This window comes from Sus scrofa, chromosome 2, assembly GCF_000003025.6.
Source record: "Sus scrofa isolate TJ Tabasco breed Duroc chromosome 2, Sscrofa11.1, whole genome shotgun sequence".
Lineage (NCBI taxonomy): Eukaryota > Metazoa > Chordata > Mammalia > Artiodactyla > Suidae > Sus > Sus scrofa.
Window position 1 is genome coordinate 8,640,982 of NC_010444.4, and position 27,422 is coordinate 8,668,403.

At 41.9% G+C, this 27,422-nt stretch overlaps 1 pseudogene; it reads right to left on the reverse strand.

Moving 5' to 3' along the window:
• The window catches only part of LOC100737802, a 34,071-nt pseudogene extending 9,026 nt beyond the window's left edge, over nt 1–25,045 (reverse strand).

A 27,422-nucleotide genomic window follows, 5' to 3' on the forward strand; every position in this document is an offset into this window, starting at 1 on the left:
ACTCCTAGGTGTTTTATTCTTTTGGATGCGATGGTAAACCGGATTGCTTCCCTAATTTCTCCTTCTGATCTTTCATTGTTAGTATATAGAAATGCTGTTGATTTCTGTGTATTAATTTTGTATCCTGCGACTTTGCCAAATTCATGGATGAGCTCTAACAGTTTTCTGGTAGAGTCTTTAGGATTCTCTAGGTATAGTATCATGTCATCTGCACATAGTGATAGTTTTACTTCTTCTTTTTCAGTTTAGATTCCTTTTATGTCTTTTACTTCTCTGATTGCTGTGGCTAGGACGTCCAAAACTACGTTGAATAGTAGTGGTGAGAGTGGACATCCTTGTTTTGTTCCTGATCTCAGCAGGAATTCTTTCAGCTTTTCACCACTGAGAATGATGTTGGCTGTGGGTTTGTCATATATGGCCTTTATCATGTTGAGGTGGGTTCCCACTATGCCCACTTTCTGAAGGGTTTTTATCAGAAATGGGTGTTGGATTTTGTCAAAGGTTTTTCTGCGTCCATTGAGAGGATCATATGGTTTTTATTCTTCAGTTTGTTAATATGGTGTATCACACTGATTGATTTGCGGATATTGAAGAACCCTTGCAACCCTGGGATAAATCCCACTTGATCATGATGTACAATCCTTTTAATGTATTGTTGGATGCGGTTTACTAGTATTTTGTTGAGGATTTTTGCATCAATGTTCATCAGTGAAATTGGCCTGTAGCTTTTTCCTTTTTTTGTGGTATCTTTGTCTGGTTTTGGTAGCAGGGTGATGGTGGCCTCATAAAATGAGTCTGGGAGTATTCCCTTCCTCTGCAATTTTTTGAAATAGTTTCAGAAGGAAAGGTGTTAGCTCTTCTCTAAATGTTTGATAGAATTCGCCTGTGAAGCCATCTGGTCCTGGACTTTTGTTTGTTGGAAGTTTTTAATCACAGTTTCAATTTCAGTTCTTGTGATTGGTCCATTCATCTTTTCTGTTTCATCTTGGTTTAGTCTTGGAAGGTAGTACTTTTCTAAGAATTTGTCCATTTCTTCTAGGTTTTCCATTTTATTGGCATATAGTTGCATATAGTAGTCTCTTATGATCCTTGTATTTCTGTGATGTCTGTTGTTACTTCTCCTTTTTCATTTCTAATTTTATTGATTTGAGTCTTCTCTCTTTTTTTCTTAAAAAGTCTGGCTAAGGGTTTATCAATTTTATTGATCTTTTCAAAGAACCAGTTTTTTTTTCATTGATCTTTTCTACGGTTTTCTTCATTTCTATTTCATTGATTTCTGCTCTGATCTTTATGATTTCTTTCCTTCTACTGACTTTAGGTCTTGTCTGTTCTTCTCTCTCAAGCTGCTTTAGATGTAAAGTTAGCGTGTTTCTTTGAGCTTTTTCTTGTTTCCTGAGGTGGGCTTGTATTGCTATAAACTTTCCTCTTAGAACAGCTTTTGCTGCATCCCATAGGTTTTGGAGTGTCGTATCTTTGTTGTCATTTGCTTCTAGGTATTTTTTAATTTCCTCTTTGATTTCTTCAGTGATCCATTGGTTGTTTAGTAGCATGTTGTTTAGTCTCCACTTGTTTGTGTTTTTGTAGTTTTTTTCTTGTTGTTGATTTCCAGTTGTATAGCATTGTGGTCAGAAAAGATGCTTGATATGATTTCGATTTTCTTAAAGTTACCAAGGCTTAATTTGTAGCCCAGGATGTGATCAATTTTAGAGAATGTTCCATGTGCACTTGAAAAGAATGTATATTCTGCTGCTTTGGGATGGAATGTCCTATAGATATCTATTAAGTCCATCTGGTCTAATGCTTTATTCAGGGTCCATGTTTCCTTATTGATTTTCTGGCTGGATGATCTGTCCATTGCTGTAAGTGGGGTGTTAATCACACCAGGATTGTTGTTTGCCCTGGGGCTTCCCAGCACTGATGGGTGGGGCCAGATTTTCCAAAGATGGCCACCTCCAGAGAAAGACATGCTGCTGAATATTCCCGAGAGCTTTGCTTCCAATGTCTTCCCCCACAACAAGCCACATGCACCCCTGTTTTCCCAGGAGGTCCTCCAAGAACTGCAGTCAGGTTTGACACAGATTCCTATGGAGACTTTGCTTTGCCCTGGGACCCAGCGCACGTGAAAGTCTGTGTGCGCCTTTTAGAATGGTTTCTCCATTTCCCCCAGTCTCGTGGAGCTCCTAACATGCCAGAGCTCCTAACATGCCAGATGCTCCAGGGCCTCTTTCTCCCAGTGCAAGATCCCCACACATGGGATTTTGATGTGGAGCTCAGAACTCTCACTCCTGTAGGTTAGTCTCTGTGAAGCAGTTTTTTTCCCAGTCTGTGGGGCTTCCCACCTGGGAGGTATGGGGTTGGTTATATCGTGTAATTGCCCCTCCTACCTCTTGATGTGGTCTTCTCTTTGTCTTCTGGAGTAGGATATCTTTTTGAAGGTTTCCAGTCCATTTGGTTGAAGATTGGTCAGCCTTTAGTTGTGAATTTTGTTGTTTTTAGGAGAGAAGTTGAGCTCCAGTCCTTCTATTCTGCTATCTTAATCCCATCTCCATGTGTAAGTTTTTAAAAATTCAGAAATGTATTTAAAATTTCTTCCCATGACTCAACCACTGGAAGTACCTATATCTGCTGAGACATATTGAAAGTGATTTTCACAGAAGCCCTTGTCCTAACATACAAATAAGTCGTATTCAAATTGGAAAGTAATAAAAGTTCAACAACAATGAACTATTTAAAGAGGTTATTTTTTAATATTCTTATTTCTAATTGTGGCTTTTCCTTTTCTGCTTAGAGAAGTTCTTTTAGTAATTGGTGTAGAGCTGGTTTGGAGGTGCTGAATTCTCTTAGCTTTTGCTTGTCTGTGAAGCTTTTGATGTTGCCATCAAATCTGAATGAAAACTTTGCTGAGTAGAGTAATCTTGGTTCTAGATTCTTCCTCTTCATCACCTGAAATATATTTTGCTACCCCTTTCTGGATTGTAGGGTTTCTGCTGAGAGATCAGCTGTTATCCTTATGGGAATTTCCTTTATGTGTGATTTGTTGATTTTCCCTTGTGGCTCTTAATATTTTTTTCTTTGAACTTAATTTTTGTCAGTTTGATTAGTATGTGTCTTGCCTTATTTCTTCTGGGCTTTATTTTGTATGGAATTCTCTATGTGAGGATGTCATATTTCACCAATGTTATTCAACATAGTCTTGGAAGTCCTAGCCACAGCAATCAGAGAAGAAAAAGAAATAAAAGGAATCCAAATTGGGAAAGAAGAAGTAAAACTATCCCTGTTTTCAGATGACATGACACTATACCTAGAAAACCCTGAAGATACTACCAGGAAACTATTAGAGCTCATCAGTGAATTTGGTAAAATAGCAGGATACAAAATTAGTACACAGAAATCAATTGTATTTCTATATACAAACAATGAAAGATCAAAAAGAGAAATTAGGGAAACAATCCCATTTACCACTGCATCAAAATAATAAAATACCTAGGAATAAATGTACATAAAGAGACAAAGGCTTGTACTCTGAAAACTATAAGACATTGATGAAAGAAATCAAAGACACAAATAGATGGAAAAACATACCATGCTCTTGAATTGGAAGAATCAATATAGTAAAAAATGACGCTACTACCCAAGGCAATCTACAATTCAACCCAATATCTATCAAATTACTAATGGCAATCTACAAATTCAATGCAATCCCTAGCAAATTCCCAATGACATTCTTCACAGAACTAGAACAAAATATTTTAAAATTTGTATGGAAACACTAAAGACCTTGAATAGCCAAAGGAATATTGAAAAGAAAAAATGAAACTGGAGGAAACAGGCTCCCTGACTTCAGACTCTACTATAAAGCTACACTCATCAAAACAGTATGGTACTGGCACAAAAACAGAAATATTAATCAATAGAACAGGATAGAAAGCCCAGCAATAAACCCAAACACCTATCATCAACTAATCTATGACAAAGGATGTAAGAACATACAGTGGAGGAAAGATAGTCTCTTCAATAAATGGTGCTGGAAAAACTGGACAATTTCATTTAAGAGAATGAAATTAGAACATTTTCTAACACCATACACAAAAATAAACTCAAAACAGATTAAAGGCCTAAACGTAAGGCCATATACTATAAATCTCCTAGAGGAAAACCTAGGCAGAACGTTCTTTGACACAGCAACATCTCATTTGATCTGCCACCTATAATAAAGACAATAAAGACACAAATAAACCAATGGGACCTAATTAAACTCAAAATCTTCTGCACAGCAAAGGAAAACCACTTAAAAAATGAAAAGACCACCCACATAGTGGGAGAAAATTTTTGCAAATGACTTAACTGACAAAGGTTTAATCTCCAAAATATACAAACTCATATAACTCAACAACAACAAAAAAACAAACAACCCAATTGAAAAATGGGCAGAAGACCTAAATAGACATTTTTCCAAAGAAGACATACAGATTGCCAGAAGGCATGTGAAAAAATGTTCAACATCACTAATTATTAGAGAGATGCAAACAAAACTACAATGAGGTATACCTCACACCAGTTAGAGTGGCCATCGTTAGCAAGTCAACAAATAATAAATGCTGGAGAGGATGTGAAGAAAAGGGAACCCTCCTACATTGTTGGTGGGAATGTAAATTGGTACAACCACTATGAAAAACAGTATGGAGATTCCTCAGAAAACTAAATATAGAACTACCACTTGACCCATCAATCCCACTCCTCAGTATACATCTGGACAAAACTTTCATTGGAAAAGATATATGCACCCGTATGTTCATCACAGCACTATTCATAATAGCCAAGATATGGAAACAACCTAAATGTCCATTGACAGATGAATGGATTAGAAAGATGTGCTACATATATACAATGGAATACTACTCAGCCATAAAAAGGACAAAATAATGCTATTTGCAGCAACATGGATCGAACTAGAGACTCTCATACTGAATGAAGTAAGATGGAAAGAGATATAAAGACACCATATAATATCGCTTATATGTGGAGTCTAAAATATGGCACAAATGATCTATCTACAAAACAGAAAAGATCATTTGTGGGACAGACTCATGTTTGCCAGAGAGGAGAGGGAGGAAATAGCATGGATTGGGAGTCTGGGGTTAGTAGATGAAAGCTGTTGCATTTGGAGTGGACAAGCAATGAGGTCCTGCTGTAGTACAAGGAACTATATATCTAATCACTTGTGATAGAACATGATGGAGGATAATGCGAGAAAAAGAATATATATATGTATGACTGGGTCACTTTACTATACAGCAGAAATTGACAGAACATTGTAAATCAATCATAATTAAAAATTTTAATTAAAAATTAAAAATAATATTAAAAAAATAAAGAGATTATAGTGTATTCAGGTAATGGAAACTAAAACACTAGGAAGGAGAAAAACCTACGGTTACATGCAACAGAATGGATGAATCTTCATGATGTGCATGAGGAATGGGAGCCTGTCACAGAACCTCTTATCATTTACATTATGTAAACGTCAAGATCGGGGAATGCTCATCTGTAGTAATGCATATCAGAACAGTTGTTAAGTTTTATTTGGCACAGGAGAGGGCAGTGAGGAAAGGATAGAGTAAAGCAGGGGTGGTGTTGGTTACTCTTGCATAGGATAGTTGAGGGGAACTCCTAGAGAATTAGAACTTTTCTATCTTGATCTGGATGTTGGTACATTTTTTACATACTGATGTATCCATTGATTTGCATATATTCAAGAACTCTTTATTGTTTTGTTTGCAAAATTTGCTTCAATTAAAATTGAAAGAAAAAATAAACTAAGTGCCCAAATCTATGCAATGATGGAAGTTCTTAGCCTCAAACTCCAGTGAAAAGACCCACAGTCTGATAGTACCCCACCACCTCTTCATTGTCTAATCAGTTCTATGTGAGTCTTATTTGGTTTGTTTTTCTCATCTTTTATCTTCAAATTACAGCCTCCCTCCAATAACATTTTATAATCTTTAACATATATAGATTCATGTCCCCACTCTTTGGGGGTTTTGTGGGGTTTGTTTTTTTGTTTTTTGGTTTTGCTTTTGTGTTTTTGTTTTGTTTCATTTTTTGGTTTTGTTTTTTGTTTGCTTTTTAGGGCCATACCTGTGGCATACAGAATTTCCCAGGCTAGGGGTCAAATCAGGGTTGCAGCTCCCAGCCTACATCATAGCCACAGCAATGTGGGATCCTTAACCTACTGAGCGAGGCCAGGGGTTAAACCTGCATCCTCATAGATACTTGTCTGGTTTATAACCCACTGAACCAAGATGGGAACTCCACATGTCCCCCCGCTTTGAATGTTGTCATGCACTGTATGAAGCCCACCTCACAAAGAACAGGAGACATATCCTTTTACGCAGGTTGGGTGTGTGGAACAAGTCGAGTACAGTAGTATTGGTCTGTACTCCCTCCAGCTGGTCCTGCATGGCAGCTCGCAAACCCTGCAACAACAGCAAACTTATCATTTGCCAACATAGTGTCAGGTATGGTGATGAGCATTGACACTCAATAAGACAAGAATGATGGATTCTCTTTCTTTGTGGTGTAACATATCACACATGAAATCACGGGTGTGAACGTGATATTAAGGAAGATGTAGGGAGTTAAGGGAGACTCCAAGAAAGAAGACAGTAACACTGATATTTTGAAATGAGGCCTTATAAGGGAGCGGCACATCCATGGGAGAACTTAGGCTCTAGATTCAGCTCAGGAAATGAGCTAGAGGCAGCAGTAGTTTCATGTTGCACAAAGCTTCTCTTTAAGAGATAGACATGAAAGACCAGGGAACTGAGCCTGTATTCTCCACTAGCTGCCTTTGTTAAAAAACAGCTTGTCCGTCTCAATAAGGAGAAGGCCGATGACAATTTATGACTTCCCTCCAACCCAGTAACCTCCTTTCCTTTCTTGCTCACCTCCATGTTCAGGGTGGCTTCAGCGTATTTATTTCCATTTCTACGTGCAGCTTTTTTAAGTTCCTTTAAGCCCTCCTCTGGTTTATTGGTGGTAATCAGCCACCGAGCAGATTCCACCAGCCACCTGATGAAAGAAAAGGACACAAGAGCAGTCAGCTCTCTCTTGCTTATTTGTCCTGTGATTATTGACAAACATATGCTTTGCTTTCTGCCTTCCATTTATATCCACCACTTCTCTTGGTGGGTTAAGAATAGAAACTCATGTTCTATTATAATATTACTAGGAAAATACGAGAATGATCACTTTATGCAGTACACCTAAAAGTTGTACCACTTAACAAAGGATCACAGACTTTAGAGTCAAATTTCTTCTCTGCTTACTCACCAGGGGATTTTCCAAAAGCATATGAACTTTAAGATGGAGAGACCCTCACGTGCATAATTCCCTTCCAAAGCTTGTCATGGGATCTAACAACTTTGGACTTTTTTATATATGGATAATATATATTCTTCTTTATAAGCCCCAAATTATGTAAGCTTATAGCCCAACAGATATTGCAAGTACCCTTGCCATTATCGGCGATGTTGATACCTAGCTACATTAAGTGAGTTACTTCTTTACTTCTGTCTCATTTTTCTCGTCAATAAAATGGGGGCAATAGTGACATCTTCCTTGTAGCGTTATTACAAGGACAGAATGACAGCAGATGAGTTGACATGGATTATACTGTCCTCTCTGAACACATCTCACTGCATTAAATCTGTAGTCATCCCTCTGTGATTACTAAAGTTGATTCTCCCTAGACTGGTTTTCAGTGTAAAAATGGAATTATCCATAATAAATGTTTGTTAAAATTATTTAAGGGAAGAGGGAGTCCTGAACACATACTGGAAATCACCCTATGTGCAGTCATGCAGGTCATTTTCACTAATGGAGAAATTTTGCTGCTATTTTGGAACTCAGCTACATGAGTAAATTTGCTAACTCTTCCTTTATCCAATTTTACCCACAATATAGAAAATCACGGAAATTTAACCATAACCAGATTAATTAAAAAAACAAAATAATTAAATGTTTCTTTTTTTAAAAAAATTGCTTATATTTCACATTAATGAAAATAATGTTATAGTAACTCTACGACCACTGTACTGGGTAAGGCTTATAAATAAAGATGGCATAAAATACCTAGAACTTTCTGGCAGAAAGTTCATCATCACTTCCTCTACTACTTCTCAAATATCAAATTGCACAAAGTGAACAGATGAGAGATATAGGTTTTAGGCCCAAACAATAAGAAAGGAATAAGGGAATCCTAGGAAATAAGAAAACCAGTATATCCCAATTCAACACACATTTTCATCCCAGGTTCCCTTAAGACCGAGTAAGAGAGAAGTCCATACCTTGATGAGAAGAAGAAGACAAAGAAAGGTGCAGACACCACCAGCTGCAGGGTGCGCCAGTCTCGAAAGACAAAAGCCAGTCCTCCCAGGATTATCTGTCCCAGACTAAGGGCACATTGCATCACTGTTAATACCATGGCTTTTGACTGGGACCTCACCCACTCTAGAACTGAAAAAACCCATTGGGTTATTAATGTCAGATAAGGGTGAAATTTGAAAGTCAAATTCAAGGCTTAGAAAATGGAGAAGATTATAAGTGTTGACTTACCGATCATACCGTTATTTGACAGAAGGACCACAGCAGAACAACCCGACCAGAAGCGTAGAGAGCAGTAAAGGAGGAAGTTGGGGGCAAAGGCTGCACAGGTCCCAGAGATGGCGAGCTGGAGCAAACACCACCTGAGAATCACCTTTCGCCCAAACCTAAGAAACAGAGAGACTGGTTAGATTATGCAGCAATGATGATATGTGGTAAAAAATTAAGAAAATGAAAGCACACTCCGAAATTTAAAGAATGTTCTACCAAGTGATTCTTGGTATCTGAAAGCTGGAAAGAACAAGAGCTAAATTAGCAACGGAAATCTCCTCAAATTAACACACTTTGTCTATAAAATACATTAACAATACCAAAAGTTCATTGTCCAATCACCAGGAGGCACCAAGGGATACCAGGTGAAAGAAACTGGAAAGTGTGATGTACCATCAGCACCCATGCTACTAGTATAGGTATTTAGCATCATCAAGATACAGTGTCTAAAACACAAGAGACCTGAAAGTGTCCTTGGGTCTCTAGGGCCAGACAGATTAAGGTTAAACTGATGCAAAAGAGCAGTGGACAATGCATCAAGGTTGTTGAAGGTTTATGTACGAGTCACTCTTTGTTGAACCTGGATTTATAGGCCTTGAGCAATGTACTTTTCTAAAACACAATGTAAGAGCACCATAACCCAGATAGAAGACATTATATAGAGCTCTCAGAGGAAAGAATTAAGTAAGTGGGAGAATGAAATGGAAAAGGACGTGAAGGACAAACAAGGAAAAGGGAATTTTGTCTTTCCTTAGATATCAAGAAAAGAGACACTGGACTTCCCTGGTGGCTCAGTGGGTAAGGATCCAGCATTGTCCCTGTTGTGGTGTGGTTGTGGATTAGATCCCTAGCTGCATTGCGGATTCAGTCCCTGGCCTGGGAACTTCCACGTGCCTTGGGTGTGAGCAAAATTTTTAAAAAAAGAAAAGAGAGATAACTTGGGCTATACAGAATGTGCTAATCTATATATATGGTAATAAAAAAACCAAATGGACCGTTTGGGACTGGGAATTCTGCAATATTAAAAATAGAATTCGGGTGGCAGGGAGTGGGATGGATTGGGAGCTTGAGTTAATAGATACAGACTATTGCTTTTGGAATGGATTAGCAATGAGATCCTGCTGTGTAGCACTGGGAACTATGTCTAGTCACTTATGATGGAGCATGATAATGAGAAAAAAGAATGTATGCATGTATGTGTAATTGGGTTACATGCTGTAAGGTAGAAAAAAAATAATGTATTGGGGAAATAAAAATTTTAAAAAATAGAATTCTTAAAATATTTGATAATTCACCCTAAAATCAGAAAATGTCAACCACAGGGAAAAAAATGACAACAAATATTCATAATCATCATCACCATCCAGAAAATAATGTAGGAAATAAAATATGAAAGTAGAACGAACAAATCTTAACAACAATCATATAAACCAATTGCTATCTCTATCAAATGATAGACATTACCAGAAAGGGTTAAAAAAAGAGATATACTCCAAGTCCATGAGTCTCTTTTCTGTGGAGAACAGACTTGTGGTTGCCAAGGGGGCGGGGGAGGGAGTGGGATGGACTGGGAATTTGGGGTTGATAGATGCAAACTATTGCCTTTGGAATGAATAAGCACTGAGATCCTGCTTTATAGCACTGGGAACTACGTCTAGTCCCTTAGGATGGAGCATGATGGAGGATAATGTGAGAAAAAGAATGTATATGTGTACGTGTGACCGGGTCACTTTACTGTACGATAGAAAATTGACAGGACACTGTGAACCAGCTACAATAGAAAAAATAAAAATCATTAATAAAAAGAAAGGTAATTTTTTGCTGCCTGCAATAGTATTTAAAATATTATAGGTTGAAAGTATATTGATGGAAAAAGATACACAATGCAAATAGTAATAATAAGATAGCTGGGGTCTTTGTGTTATCATAAAACAAAATAAATTTCAAAATAAAAATCATTTCCAGAAATGAAAATGCTGACAGTGTCAAATGCGTATTTACTTAACAAAAGGTTGAAATACGTGAAGTAAAATTGAAAGAACTCCATTCAGAATTCACAATGATAGTTGGAGATGTATTGAAATGTTTCTGCTATGGTGAGGTAGATACAATACTTGTCATTTACATCATTTTTAGATACACAACTCAGTGGTTAATTACATTCGTCTATGCAACTATCATCAATGGTCTTCTTCTAAACTGTTTTCACCACCCAAACAGAAATGCTATCACAATTAAGCAATAACTCCCCATTCCCCCTGTCTTTTTATCCTTTTGTTATCTCTCAACTACTTTCTTTCTCCATTAATTTGCCTAATCTAGACATTTCATACCAGTGGATGAATATAACAATAGTCTTTTTATGCCTGGCTTATTTCATTTAGCATAATTTTTACAAGGGTCTCTCATGTTGTGCCATGTACCAGAACTTCATTCTCTTTGCTGGGTGAATAATATCCTATTGTTCTGGATGAATAATATCCTATCCTATATTTTGTTTATCCATTAATATGTTTATGGATCCTTGGACTGTCTCCTTTGGATATTGCAATAATGCTGTGATAAAATTTGATGGATGGCTATCTAAGTTCCTGTTCTTAGAATATATAACTGGAAGTAGAATTGCTGGTTCAGATGGAAATTATATGTTTAGATTTTTGAGGTTATGGCAAACTGTTTTCCATAGTTGTTGCATCACTTTACTTTCTTATCATGAATGAACAAGGATTTAAACTTCTCCACATGCTCCTTGATACTGGCAATTTCTAATTTTTTTTGAAGTACTGTTGATTTACAATATTATAAGAGTTTCTGATGTATAGCACACTGATTATGTATTTATGCAGATTATACTCCATTACAGGTTATTACTAAATAATGGATATAATTCCCTGTTATAAAATATATCCTTGTTGCTTATCCATTCTATGCACAATAGTTTTATCTGTTAATCCCATACCCATAATTTCTCCCTCCCACTTCCCCTCCTCTTCAGTAACCATTAGTTTGTGTTTTATATCTGTGAGTCTGTTTCTGTTTGACATATTGAAATGAGAGTTTTGGAGTTCCCGTCGTGGCGCAGTGGTTAACGAATCCGACTAGGAACCATGAGGTTGAGGGTTCGGTCCCTGCCCTTGCTCAGTGGGTTAACAATCCGGCGTTGCCGTGAGCTGTGGTGTAGGTTGCAGATGCGGCTCGGATCCTGTGTTGCTGTGGCTCTGGTATGGGCTAGTGGCTGCAGCTCCGATTCGACCCCTAGCCTGGGAACCTCCATATGCCACGGGAGTGGCCCAAGAAAAAGCAAAAAGACAAAAAAAAAAAAAAAAGAATTTTAACTAAAGAACAACCCCCCTTTGTCTAAAAAGGCAGCTGCAAGCCTTTCCAGCTATGCTCCCCACCATACCACCCTTCTTGTAATAATGGAACAACTGTGTGCCCTATGTCCAAGCCAGCAGCCCTGCTAATCAGATACCCAGCATTGCTTATCAGTTCCACTTCTGTAACCTTGCTTGCTCATTTTCTTAGAGAGGAACACTGTCTGCTTGGGGACTGGGGGAGTGGGGAGGTCAGGGATGCTTACATGGGAAAATCAAGACCTGGTAATGTATAAAACTTACCGAGAACAAAGACCTGGTGCTCAGACTCTGGAGGTGATGCCTCTGAGTCTGCACTGGTGCTGAATAAACCTTGCTTTTCCATATCTCCGCCTGCTGTTTGTCTTCTTCCACTGCCACGGTTTTTGCAGTTTCTGCAACATTGTTGGTGCATGGGCCGGGAAGCCAACAACCGTGCGCTAGCCTCTTGTGCCACCGATGTCGGGGAACCGGGGGAGGCCACGGTGGCCGGCCCGGTGACAGGTGGATAGCACGCACTAGCCATTTTGCTGGATCCAGACCCTCACTCGGGATGTGCTGGCCTTGGCTCACACTGCTTCCCAAACGGACTTAGAAGGAGAGTGGAAACAGGTTCCAGGACAGGACATCGGACTGGTGAGTGCCCTGGGGACATCTGCCCGAGTCAGGACCTGCCATATGGCGGAAGGAGAGACGGATCACCTCTCAGTGACCAAAGGGTCACTCAGGTCAGGGTTTGCTCCCTTGGCGTCGGGAGGCTTGTCAGTTCTGGTGTGTGTGTGTGTGTGTGTGTGTGTGTGTGTGTGTGTGTGTGTGACTGGAGAGAATGAGAGCCGTGCTCCACTGTCTCTGGAGGATGGAGCCAGAGTGAGTCCTAACCTGCAGTTCCATGGCAACCCTCCTATGGCTTGTGGTGGCCCTCTCCAGAGGGATCCTGATGTTGGGGTTTCTACAGTCCCATCTATGCTAAGAGGTGCCTGAAATAGCCCCTCCAGGGGAGTGGTCAGGCAGACGAAGGGATTGTTACCTGAGGCCTTGTCCTCGCTGTTTGTCTTGCGTCACCGTCACAGGGCGGGACTTCACACAATGGGTAAATCGGCTTTCAAGCCCACCGTCTTAGAGTGTATGGTTAAGAATTTTAAGAAAGGATTTTCTAGAGATTATGGTATTAAACTGAGTCCTGGAAAACTGTGTACCCTCTGTACCCTGGAGTGGCCCCTCTTTGGTGTTGGCTGGCCTTCGGAAGGGACCTTAGATGTGTTCACGGTTGGATCAGAATATAATGTTATAACAGGAGACCCTGGACACCCAGACCAATTTCCATATATTGATCAATGGTTGGAAATTGCCTATTTGAGGCCCCCATGCGTTTGGTTCTGCACCACAGGCCAGGGACAGTGTAGGGTGCTAGTGGCCCAGTCCAAGAAGAAAACCTTGTCTTGAGAAAAGGTGCCACCTATTTTTCAAGGGGAACCTGAGGACTCGCCCCCTGTGCCACCTCCTTATGTGCTGTCAGCCCCACCTCTGGGAGCCGAAGGTCCCCAGATGCCAGATAGCCCACTGCCTTCTGTTTCTCCTCCTCCTCCTCCTCCTCCTCATGCTCCTGAAGTTCCCAAGGCAATATCACCCCCACCGCCAGATTCACCAGAACCAATGAGCAGGTGTCTCCAGTCAGCCCAGGGAGCTGCCACTCCAGCATTGCAAATGCCCTTAAGGGAGACACGGGGACCACGGCAAGCCACCCCCGATGGGACCATACAGGAGGGGGGATGGGTTTTATTATTACCAGCCCTTTTCCACTGCCAATCTCCTTAACTGGAAACACCATACTCCCTCATATTCTGAAAAGCCTCAGGCGCTGATTGATCTCTTAGAATTCATTTTCCAGATGCACTGTCCCACCTGGATAGACTGCCGGCAACTTCTTTTTACTCTGTTTGACACTGAAGAGCGCTGGTGAATTGTAACAGAAGCCCAGAAATGACTTCAGGCCAATGCGGGGGGTCGAGCAGACTTGGCAAACTGGGTGAGGGAAGCCTTCCCAGAAGAAAACCCCCACTGGGACTATGACACTGAGGAAGGGAAACGTAACCTAGAGAGGTACCGGCAGGCCTTCCTACAGGGGGCAAAAGCTGGGGGTAACAAGCCCACTAATATAGCTAAGATCAGTGAGATACTACAAGAGCCGAATGAAAGCCCAGCCAAATTCTATGAACTATGTGAGCCTTTCCGAATTTACAACCCTTTTGATTCCGAGGCCCCGGAAAACCAACGGATGATAAATGCTGCCTTTGTGGGACAAGCCCAATCAGATATCCGTAAAAAGCTAAAGAAATTAGAAGGCTTTGCAGGAAAGAATGCTACAGAACTGTTGGAAATAGCCAAGAAGGTTTTTATTAACCGAGACCAGGTGGCCCGCCATGGTGCAAAAAAGAGAATGAAACAAAAAGTGACACTTCTGGTGGCCGCCGTGTCAAAACCGGTGCCCCCAGCAGGACCACCCCATAGGGGACAAGGCGCAAGGCCAGGGAAAAGGAGTCCCCTGGAACATGTCCAAAGCGCTTACTGCAAAGAAAAGGGACATTGGAAAAATGAATGCCCCAACCATCCTGAGAAAAAGACCAAGGCCCCCCTAGCCGGTACTGATCTGAGCCATTCAGCACCAACCTGATTGGCCTAACTGAGTCTGATTTGGGGGACCCGTCTCCCTCCAACAGGGCCCCCGAGAGCCTCTGGCCACCCCATAGACTTTATGGTAGACACAGGTGCCAAACCACCATCGTTGGGGCCACAGGTGACCAAACTCACAGGCCCCTCTGTGGTCCCTGGTGATGCCGATTAGGAGGCCATGAAGTAATACATGAATTTCTTTACCTGCCTGACTGCCCAGTCTCCTTGATGGGAAGAGATCTGCTGGTTAAAATGGGGGCACAAATTTCCTTTTCTACCGACAGATCGGCCCCACTCAAATTGACAGAACCCCCCAGTGCTTTCATCATGGCTCTTGCTGTAGAAAGGGAAGAGGAATGTCGCTTGTACTCTTCCCCTTCAGAGATGGGGACCATTCCCCCAGAACTAGAGACTAAATACCCGTGGGTTTGGGCTGAAGGAAACCCACCAGGACTGGCAAAATGCCATGCTGCTATCTTGATTGATCTAAAACCCAGAGCTCAACCAGCAAAGCTCTGGCACTACTCAATTCCCAGAGGAGCTCGACCGGGAATCCAGGTTCACCTGGCTAGGCTGCTTCAGCACGGACTGTTAATAAAATGTCAGTCCCCTTGGAACACCCCTTTACTTCCTGTAAAAAAAAAAACCAGGAACACAAGACTACCACCCAGTTCAGGACTTAAGAGCCATAAATGAAGCAACAGTCACATCACAGCCATCCGTCCCTAACCCGTATACCCTGCTAAGTCTGATCCCCTCCACTGCTGAGTGGCTTACTTGCCTGGTCTTAAAAGATGCATTTTTCTGCCTCTGGGTGGTGCCTGCCAGTCAGCCCTTGTTTGCCTTTGAATGGGAAAATCCACATACGGGGACAAAGGAACAGCTCACCTGGAGGAGACTCCCACAGGGATTCAAAAACTCTCCCACTCCTTTAGCGGTGCCCTAGCCACTGACCTGGCTGAATTTCCTGGACAAAAACTGGGCTGCGTTTTGCTGCAGTACATTGATGACCTCTTACCAGCTGGCACCACGGAGGCTCAGTTCCTAGAGGGAACAAAAGCTCTCCTTTCCCTACTGATGGAGGCAGGGTATCGGGTATCAAAGAAAGAGGCACAAATGTGTAAAAAACAAGTCAAGTATCTGGGCTTTAACATCATGCAGGGCCGACGAAGGCTGGGGAACCGAAAGAAAGCAGGCAGTTGGTGCCATTCCTGTCCCTACCACCCGCCAGAAGGTTCGTGAGTTCCTAGGGGCAGCAGGATTCTGCCGGATATGGATCCCCGGGTTTTCAGACCTGGCCAGGCCTCTGTATGAAGCTCTAAAAGGGGAAGAATAGGCTCCCCTTGAATGGGGACCAAGCCAGGAGGCAGCATTTCAGACAATCAAAACCAAACTCACCGAGGCTACAGCCTTGGGACTTCCTGATGTAACCAGAGAATTTAACCTTCTTGTTCATGAGAAAAATGGAATGGCTTTGGGAGTCTTAACTCAAGCATTTGGGCCTTGGCATAGGCCAGTGGCATATCTATCTAAACAAATTGACTCAGCTGCAGCTGGATGGCCTCCCTGCCTCCAAGCACTGGCAGCTACCACCTTGTTGGTGAGAGAGGCTGACAAGTTGACTCTGGGACAAAACCGCAATGTTAAAGTCCCACACTCAGTTGTAACCCTAATGGATACTAGGGGCCACCACTGGCTCACACATGCACGAATGACTCACTATCAAGGGTTACTATGTGAAAATCCACGGGTAAAACTGGAGGTTGTACGAACTCTGAACCCAGCCACTTTTGTGCCAGATGAAGCAGGGCCCCCAGACCATAACTGCTTGGAGGTACTAGATGAGGTGTTTTCCAGCAGGCCTGACTTGACTGATAAACCACTCCAAGATCCTGACCTGGTTTTATATACTGATGGCAGCAGCTTTATGGAGGATGGAAAAAGGATGGCAGGATGTGCTGTGGTATCTGACTTAAAAGTGATAGAAGCAGAGGTGCTTCCTCAAGGCTGGTCAGCACAGAGAGCAGAATTATGGGCCTTAGGAGTTCCCGTCATGGCGCAGTGGTTGACGAATCCGACTAGGAACCATGAGGTTGCGGGTTCAGACCCTGCCCTTGCTCAGTGGGTTGACGATCCGGCATTGACTTGAGCTGTGGTGTAGGTTGCAGACGCGGCTCAGATCCTGCGTTGCTGTGGCTCTGGCGTAGGCTGGTGGCTACAGCTCCAATTCGACCCCTAGCCTGGGAACCTCCATATGCTGTGGGAGCGGCCCAAGAAATAGTTAAAAAGACACACACACAAAAAAATTATGGGCCTTAATCAGAGCGTTGGAGCTCAGCCGAGACCAGCGAGTTAATATCTATACCGACTCACGGTATGCCTTTGCAACTTTACATGTCCACAGAGCCTTATATAAAGAAAGAGGACTCCCCACTGCTGAAGGAAAAGGGATTAAAAACCAGGCTGAAATCTTAAAGCTTCTAGAGGCAGTTACCCACTGTAAAGGCCACCAAAAGGGAGATGACCCAGTGACAAAAGGAAACAATAGTGCAGATGCAGCTGCCAGACAGGCAGCCCAGGGACAACAGCCAGACAAACCTAAGGTCTTGCTGGCCCCAGAAGTGCCGGCTTTCCCCAGATATTCTCCAGAGGAAGAAAAATGGATAAGGGAGGAAGGAGGAACTAAAACTAAGACGGGATGCTGGGTCACACAGGACCGCTGAGTTTACATTCCGGAACAGCTGGCCTACAAACTAGTCCACCAACAACACAAACTAACCCACATGGGCAAACCTGCCTTAGAGACCTTACTGGGCCGGTACTATCTCATTGCTCGTCTTCCTGCACTCTGCTTCTCTGTCTCCCAAAGATGCATAACCTGTTTGCAGAATAATGCCCGCCAGGGACCCCACAGACCAGCTGGGGCCCAACACTGTGGACTGTCCCCATTTGAGGATATGGAAGTGGACTTTACTGAGGTCACCCCTAGTAAGGGGTACAAATATTTACTAGTTTTTATCTGTACTTTTTCAGGATGGGTAGAAGCCTTCCCTACCCAAACTGAAAAGGCAAGGGAAGTAACCAAGACACTCCTGAGAGACGTTATTCCCAGATATGGAATGCCTCTGACCATTGGGTCAGATAACGGGCTGGCATTTGTGGCCGAGAAAGTACAACAGGTGGCAAAAGCCTTACAGATCTGATGGATACTACATTCTGCTTATCGCCCTCAAAGTTCAGGGAAAGTAGAATGCATGAACCGGACCCCTAAACAGACACTGGCGAAGTTATGTCAGGAAACTGGCTTGCCCTGGGTAGACAGGTTGCTGGTGGCCCTCCTAAAAGTGAGATGTTCACCCCAAGTGGGAATAGGATTCTAGCCATTTGAAATCTTATATGGGGGGGCCACCGCCACTGATCAATTTAAGAGGAAACACCAGGGAGTTGGGAGACTTGAAATTACATAAACAATTACAAGGACTGGGGCTCACTATTTCTCAGATACATAAATGGGTCACAGATAGAATACCTGTGTCCTTAGGTATAACAGTTCACCCCCACAAGCCAGGGGACCAGGTGTGGATAAAGGACTGGAAAAAGGAGCCTTTGAGGCTGGTATGGAAGGGCCCCTATACTCTAATTCTAACCACCCCCACTGCTCTTTTTTTTTTGGCATTTCTTGGGCCGCTCCCATGGCATATGGAGGTTTCCAGGCTAGGGGTTGAATCGGAGCTGTAGCCACCAGCCTATGCCAGAGGCACAGCAACGCAGGATCCAAGCCGCGTCTGCAACCTACATCACAGCTCACAGCAATGCCGGATCGTTAACCCACTGAGCAAGGGCAGGGACCGAACCCTCAACCTCATGGTTCCTAGTCGGATTCGTTAACCACGTTGCCACGACGGGAACTCCCCCCACTGCTCTTAAAGTAACAGGAATCCATCCTTGGATCCATCCTTCCAGAGTTAAACCGGCTGGCCCAGCTGACGACCATGGAGAGTGGGAGACTGCCCTCCATCCAGAGAGACCTCTACACCTGACAATACAGAGGAGGTGACAACGATCTCAAAGCCCTGCTCTGACCACACTGGAAGCTGGTCAGTCAATGCACAGCTAAAGCTTGAGGAATTGGCTGCCCAGTAAAATAAACTGCCTTACCTTCCACAAGACACTTGCTTACTGTTATATACTGTTATCTTATGACCAACATGTATGTTTGCTGCCTGTTGCTGTTAATTTGGTCCCCTTTGGCTCTGCCAGATTCCATTTCCTCATGTGACCCATGCATTCGAGTCATCCGATCAGATCAAGGTGTTACATGGACTTTGCTTTACTCCACTCATTTCTCCTGTTGCAGAGAAATTCACGGAAGTTGTACTCACAACAGGACCACTTATTCTATCTGTCAACAGAGGGACCAATATACTTGCTTTGATCCACGATACTCACCAACTGAGGAATGGTTAGAGGTCCAGCGGTTTCATAAATCAGGGCAACTAATTAATCAGACCCAAATCACCAACCCCACATTGCCAGTATCAATCCTTTTTCATGCCTGTGAAGCTATGAATGGGTCGTGAGCTTCTACCAGACCATGTGGAGGCCAGTCATGGGAGAGAGAATATAGACTCCAAGACAAATATATGTGCTGAGGGACCACCTGGAGCGGTTGCCAGGAATGCACTTCCTGGAGCTGCGTGGCCTGGGCAACCTGGGATAAGGGAGACAAAACAGCTTTCCTTCAAAAGGGTACAGCCCCTCCAGGCTGTCAGACTAAAACTTGTAATCCAGTTAATTTCACTATTTTCAATTCCAGTGAGCCCAAATGGAAGGAGGGTTGCAAAATGAGCATTCGCATTAATGGAAGAGACCTTAACCCTGGAGCGCTGCTACATTTCCAGAGAATCACATTTGTGCTCCAAGCTGCCTCTCACAGGGTCTTTCATTCCTTTTATGAAGAGATAAAAAAAAAAAACCACCCCACCTCCCATTCCGGCCACAACCTAAGAACGTGTTCTTAGCCCTGGTGGAAACTATTGCACAAACTCTCAAGGTCTCCTCTTGTTATGTATGCAGGGGAACGAACACAGGAGACCACTGCCCTTGGCAAGCCAGAGAACTGGACCCATTAGAGCCTCATAGTGAGACTGCATACCCCCAACTCACCAATGGGGTGTGGCTCCTCAGAACTGCCATTATAGGGAGAAATTGTCTTGCGAGGCAGGGAGGATGGTTCAGTTGGAAGCCTAACATGTTTAGGCCTAAGGTTTTATAATCTGACTGCCCCAAAGACTCCTCCAACCTCTCAGAGCCCAAGCCTAATCCCCTGTCCAACTTTTCCCACCTCCAACAAGCATGGGAAGATATCAGTGCTAATATCCAATGACGGGCACTGAAGGGATTATATTGGATTTGTGGGAAAATGGCCTATTCCTTACTCCCCCCCCAATTGGGCTGGGGCATGTGTACAGGGAACAATCAGACCTTCCTTCTTCCTGCTCCTGCTGTCACTAGGGGAGCAACTGGGAGTTCTTATGTAGAGGGCACAGGGTGCCCAGAGAGACCAGAGGGCTCTCCACATTGGAGACTGGAAAGATGATGAATGGCCACCAGAATGAATAATTCAATATCATGGGCCTGCCACCTGGGCAGAGGATGGCTCTTGGGGATATCGCACCACTATCTATATGCTGAACCACACAGGCAGACTACAGGCGGTTTTGGAACTTATAACAGATGACACTGCAAGGGCCTTGAGTATATTAGCCCAACAACAAACTAAAATGCACAGTGCAATCTACCAAAATCACTTGGCCTTGGATTATTTACTTGCTGCGGAAGGAGGGGTTTGTGGAAAATTTGACTTAAGTAAGTGCTGTCTACAAATAGATGATACCGGAAAGGAGACAGAAGAAATTGCTGACCCCATGACTAAACTTGCCCATGTGCCTGCACAAACTTGGAAAGGATGGGATACAGACCGTCTCTTTGGTAAATGGTTTTCTTGGTTGGGAGGAATTAAGACAATGGCCAGAATAATTGTGGTGATACTCGCAGGGTGCCTACTTCTTCCCTGCCTTGTACCTCTCCTGCTTTTTGTTTTGTTTTGTTTTTGCTTTTTAGGGCCACACCTGTGGCATATGAAAGTTCCCAGGCTAGAGGTCGAATCAGAGCTACAGCTGCCAGCCTACACCACAGCCACAGCAACACGGGCTCTGAGCCATGTCTGCAACCTACACCACAGCTCACAGCAATGCTGGATCTTTAACCCCCTGAGCAAGGCCAGGGATCGAACCCGCATCCTCATGGGTCTTAGTCAGGTTCTTTAACCACTGAGCCATGAAGGGAACTCCCCATCTCAGTATTTTTTTAATCTCCTTTCCACTTTCTTCTTTACTCTTTGGTTGCTTAAATGTGTGTTGTTTAATTTCTGTGTATTTGTCCATTTTCCAGTTCTTTCTGCTACTTATTTCTAAGTTCATTGCATTGTAATCAGAGAAAATACTTTGCATGATTTCAATCTTTCAAAACTTATGGATTTTTGGTTTTGAGCTTCATATATATTCCTGTCTGGAGAATACTGCCCATGAGCTTGACAAGCATGTATGCTCTGCTATCATCAGGTAGAGAGTTCTATATTTGTCTGTGAGCACTAGCAGTTTGTAGCATTGCTCAAGTCCTCTATTTCCCTACAGTACTTCTGCCTAGATGTTTGATCCATTACTAGAACCAAGGTATCAAAGTTTTCAGCTAGAAATACAGAACTGCTTTTTCTTTAATTATTTCAATGGTTGCTTCATATATTTGGGTGCTCTTCTTTGATGCAAATTTTATCCCTTTTTTTTTTTCTTTGGTTTTTTTTGTCCTTTTAGGGCCACACTTGCGGCATATGGAGGTTCCCAGGCTAGGGGTCGAATCGGAGCTATTGCTGCCAGCCTACACCACAGCCACAGCAATGCAGGATCCAAGCCGCATCTTTGACCTACACTGCACCTCACGGCAATGCCGGATCCTTAACCCACTGAGTGAGGCCAGGGATTGAACCTGCAACCTCATCGTTCCTAGTTGGATTCGTTAACCACTGCGCCATGACAGGAACTCCTTAACTCATTATTTCTAATGAGAACTAGTACATTCTCTGCATTTTATTGGCAATCTTTTATATGTGACTATTTACTTTTTTGCTTTCAATATTCCATCTCTGGCTTATATAAGATTGATTACAATAGATCTAGGTGTGGAATTAATCAATCATACAATAAACAGAGAGAAAAAGAACCCTTCTCAGAGTTCCACAATCACTTGTGAGAAGAATCACTCATCAAACTAAAAATAAAAGACAATTTCCTCAGCCTTATTAAGAATAGCTGCAAACATCACACACCTAACATCAGGCTTAAGAAGCCTCAATGTACTCTCTCTCTGATCAGAAACAAATCATGGATGTTATCTCTTGTTATTTCTATTTAGCCACTATACTTCAGGTATTAGTTACTATAAGACAGAAGAAATAAAGACATACAAATTGAAAAGGAGGAAATAATATTCTCTCCTTCCTTGATGAATGTATAATCATGTAGTAAAAATCCCAAGGAATCCAAACTGGCTTTACTAGAAACAATTTAAAAATTTAGCAGTTTTCAGAGTTCCTGTTGTGGCTCAGCAGAAATGAATCCAACTAGGAACCATGAGGTTGTGAGTTCAATCCCTGGCCTTGCTCAGTGGGTTAAGGATCTGGCACTGCCATGAGCTGTGGTGTAGGTCACAGATGCGGCTCAGATCTGGTGTTGCTGTGGCTGTGGTGTAGGCTGGCAGCTGTAGCTCTGATTCAACCCCTAGCCTGGGAACCTCCATATGCCATGAATGGAGCCCTAAAAAGACAAACATTTTTTTTAAATTTTTTAATTAAAAAATTTTAACGCTTGAGGTCTACAGACTAATTACCTTACATAGTTACAAGTATTACCTCTAATGAGGCTTTTTTTTTTTTTAGCAAAGTCAGACTTCCTGATTACAGCCATAATTATATTTTAATTCAACTTCACTGCCATGTAACAACACCAGGTTTTATAGAAGTAAATACTAATTATAGTGGGGTAACCGTGACACTACAATCAATGTGGAAAATGGCAAGCATAGACATCACCGAATCTACGAAAAACCTAACCCAGAAGCTATGGCAGAGGCCTGCACTGATATATCCTCCAACAGACTGAACTCTTATCTTAAAGCACCTCCCTTTCACTTTCCATTGATAACTCCTTCTCATCTTTATAAATGACGTTTATGGTAACTTGCCTCTAAATCCTATTCTCAAAGGCCCCCAGATCTTAAGGAGATCTCATTTCAGTGTCCAGGACAGAGAGCTCTGGGGCAACAGAATGGCACTTGTCACAATGAGTCTAATTCTGCCTTTCCATCCATAGCTCCTTGGAAATCGAGGCAACCCACAACAGTATAAATTGTATACTGGAACTCAATAAAGACTTCTTTGTGAGAGAATTAATCATAAACTGGGAAAATACCACAGAGGAAGGGCGGGAGAGATCTGGAGGTACTCACACGTCTGAGAGATAGCCATATAGGAGGCCTCCCAGCAGCATTCCAGCCATGAACAGGAATTGAACCACTGGCTTCTGAGACTGATAATCACATACGAGGTCCCACTGGAAGAGAAGGAAACCAGCACAGAGGAGCTTCTCAGCATCTCGTAATCCCAGAGGTTCACTTCCTTCCATAGCCCTCAATTAACATACTCTTTGGCTTCCTTTACTGCATTTCCTCATATAGATGCCTTGTCACAGCTTGAGCATGGTTTCCTCTAGAAATCCTCAACTACATCGTCTAGGTTATACCAGCGCCAATCTTCACATGCACTTAACACTCCGTACCTCCGTGGTTCTCAATTTTTGCCCCGCATTGAAACCTTCGAGGTAGGTTTTTTCATCACTGGTGCCTGGATTCCACTCCTGGAGTGAAATGCATTCTGATTGGTTTCTCTGACAAGTAACTAGGACATGGGATTTTTACAAATAATAAGTTCAAATATTTCTAATTTGGAACGAGGCTGAGAGCAAATGACCAAGAAAAATTTTCTACAATTTATATATAGTACTTATGTAACCATCCATCATCACATGAAATTTAAAGCTTTGTGAAGTAAAATTTATGTCCAGTTTGTTGCTTTCGTTGTCATCAGTTGTAATGTAATCCTTGGAAATTAAATAGATAAGCATACAGTTTTCCTAACAGAACAAGAGAAAGCTGGCTACACTATCTTGTCAGTACCTGAAGACTTGAACCGTGTTTATTTTATGTTATTCTAAACATTCAGGCCATGTACTTACAAGAGGCAAATGGGTCCTTTACCTCAGTCACGATTGTGGAGGAGAAGGAGCTTCGGTCATACACCCAGCCGTCCACACAGGGCTCCGTGTCCAGGTCAGTCACATTGGGGAAGGTTCCATTCAGGTGAAGGAGCTGCCACTGGGGGTGGAGGAAGCGATGACATTTCTCAGGTTTCAAGTTTGAGTCCAGGGGGATGGAGATTCTCAGGAGAACATCAGGGCTGAGAGTCCCTGTATGTTATCAGAGACAGTGTCATTATCAAGGATGTGGACCCAGCAGCGATGAGCAGGAATGGCTGCAGTGAAATTCTCCAACAGAATTTGACAACTTGTTAACATGAACAAGGAAGGGTTAGAACCATCTGAAGGATCTGGAATTTCCCCAAACCACCAACTTGGTTCAGGAGCTCCTCAAAAGCCATTGTGAACAGGTGATCTTCAAAAGTCACAATGACTTTATGGAGATAAGTTCAAAGGGAGAAATATATTTCCTTTTATTAATTCACACTAAGTCTATGCTACCTCACACCAGTTTCTCATTAATGGGACCCATTACTTCACTATTGCAACAGAGCAGCGGAAGCAGTTCCCCTAGGCTTTTTGGAAACACGAGGTATTAGTTTTTTTAGTAAAGTCATAAAGAAAATTATTTACCAAGGGTACTTCTAAATGATGACCAATAAACCTGTTTAAAGATTTACACTCTGAATATGCTTCTGCTTGGTTACTCTGTAAAATCCATATTGGACTTTGGTATCCACATGGTCGCTAAAGAAGCTAAAATAAACCTACTCCATGCTCTGCAGTCCTTTCCAGACAATGGGATTTGAGAGACATGGAAGTGAACTGCTCCATGATTTTCTTATGGAAAGAACAGAAAGCAAGTGTTTTGTCTTGCTTATACCATTTAGATAAAAACAGTTAACAAAATACAATCATTTGCTTTTAATTAAAGCAAAGTGGAAAGTGGTTCAAGGACCACTTTTTGGTCACTGATGTTGGGCTTCAGTTTGTTTATTTTATTTTTTGCTGAGTGGGTATTTATTTATTTTTATTTTATAACGATTTTTATTTTTTCCGTTATAGCTGGTTTACAGTGTTCCGTCAATTTTCTACTGTACAGCAAGATGACCCAGTCACACATACATGTCTACATTCTTTTTTATCACATTATCATGCTTCAGTTTATTTATTTATTTTTTGTTTGTTTTTGTTTTTTTCTCATTTTATTTTCCCACTGTACAGCAAGGGGATCAAGTTATCCTTACATGTATACATTTTTTTCCCCACCCTTTGTTCTGTTGTAACATGTGTATCTAGACATAGTTCTCAATGCTACTCAGCAGGATCTCCTTGTAAGTCTATTCTAAGTTGTGTCTGATAACCCCAAGCTCCCGATCCCTCCCACCCCCTCCCTCTCCCATCAGGCAGCCACAAGTCTATTTTCCAAGTCCATATCATGCTTCAGTTTAAATAACACCAGGAACTCACAATGATGTTAAATTCCTTCAAATAAAGAAACAGGGGAAAGGCAGTGACATGCTCACATAGGGGTGTATTTTCTCAGGTTTATTTATTCATATACAGAATATATGAAGAATCTTTTATGTACTGGTGTTCAGAATCCTGATGAATTGGTCATTTTATCATTATGAACTTGGCCTCTTTATTTTTAGTCATGCTCTGCAATTCCAAATATGTATTTTCTCACATTAATAGAATCTTTCCTGGTTTCTAATACTTATAATTTGCATGCCATACATTACAATCTTTTATACCTTTTATTAAAGTATTGTTGGATTTTTTTTTTCTTTTGTCTTTTGTCCTTTTAAGGGCCGCACCCGTGGCATATGGAAGTTCCCAGGCTAGGGGTCTAATCGGAGCTGTTGCTGCCAGCCTACACCACGGCCACAGCAACTCGGAATCTGAGCCGCATCTGAGACATACACCACAGCTCATGGCAACGCCGCACCTTTAACCCACTGAGTGAGGCCAGGGATCAAACCCACAACCTCATGGTTCCTAGTCGGATTTTTTTCCGCTGTGCCACAATGGGAACTCCCTAAAATATTGTTGATTTACAGTGTTGTGCCAATTTCTGATGTACAGCATCATGACCCAGTCCCACATATATATATACACATTGTTTTTCTTGTACAGTCTTCCATCATGTTCTATCCCAAGAAATTGGATAGAGTTCCCTGTGCTATGCAGTAGGACCTCACCTCTTACGCATTCTAAATGTAATAGTTTGCATCTACTAACACTTCCTCCCCTCTCCCCCTTGGCAACCCCAAGTCTGTTCTCTGTGTCTGTGAATCTGTTTCTGTTTTGTAGATGGTTTTTTGTGCCATATGTTAGATTTCACATATAAGTGATATCATATGTGGATATGTCTTTCTCTTGCTGATTTTCTTCACTTAGTATGAGAATTTCTAGTTGCTGCAAATGGCATTATTTTGTTCTTTTTTATGTCTGAGTAGTATCCCATTGTATCTATGTACCACATCCTCTTTATCCATTCCCCTGCTGGTGGACATTTAGATGGTTTCCATGTCTTGCCTATTGTGAATAGTGCTGAATATGAATATATAGGTGTGTGTGTCTTTTTGAATGAATATTTTGTCTGGATATATGCCATGAGTGGGACTCCTGGATCGTATAGTAGTTCTATATTTAGTTTTCTGAACTATCTCCATACTGTTTTCCATAGTGGTTGTACCATTTATTTATTTTATTTTTATTTTTTTATTGTTATTTCCCCTATACACTTTTTTTCCCACTGTGCAGCATGGTGACCCAGTTACACATACATGTATACATTCTTTTTTCTCACATTATCATGCTCCATCTTAAGTGACTAGACATAGTTCTCAGTGCTACACAGTAGGACCTCATGGCTAATCCATTCCAAAAGCAATAGTTTGCATCTATTAAGTTCCCAATTCATCCCACTCCCTCCCCCTCCCCTTTGGCAACCACAAGTCTATTCTCCAAGTCCATGATTTTCTTTTCTGTGAAAGATTCATTTGTAGCATATATTAGATTCCGATACAAGTGATATCATATGGTATTTGTCTTTCTCTTTCTGACTTACTTCACTTAGTGTGAGAGTCTCTAGTCCCATCCATGTTGCTGCAAATGGCATTATTTTGTTCTTTCTTATGGCTGAGTAGTATTCCATTGTGTATATATACCATATCTTCTTAATCCATTAATTCATCAATAGACATTTAGGTTGTTCCTATGTCTTGGCTGTTGTGAATAGTGCTGCAATGAACATACGAGTGCATGTATCTTTTTCAATGAAAGTTTTGTCCAGATAGTTGCCTAAGATATACCACATCTTCCTAAACCAATCATCAAAGGAAACCAAAAAGAAAACAAAAAGACAACT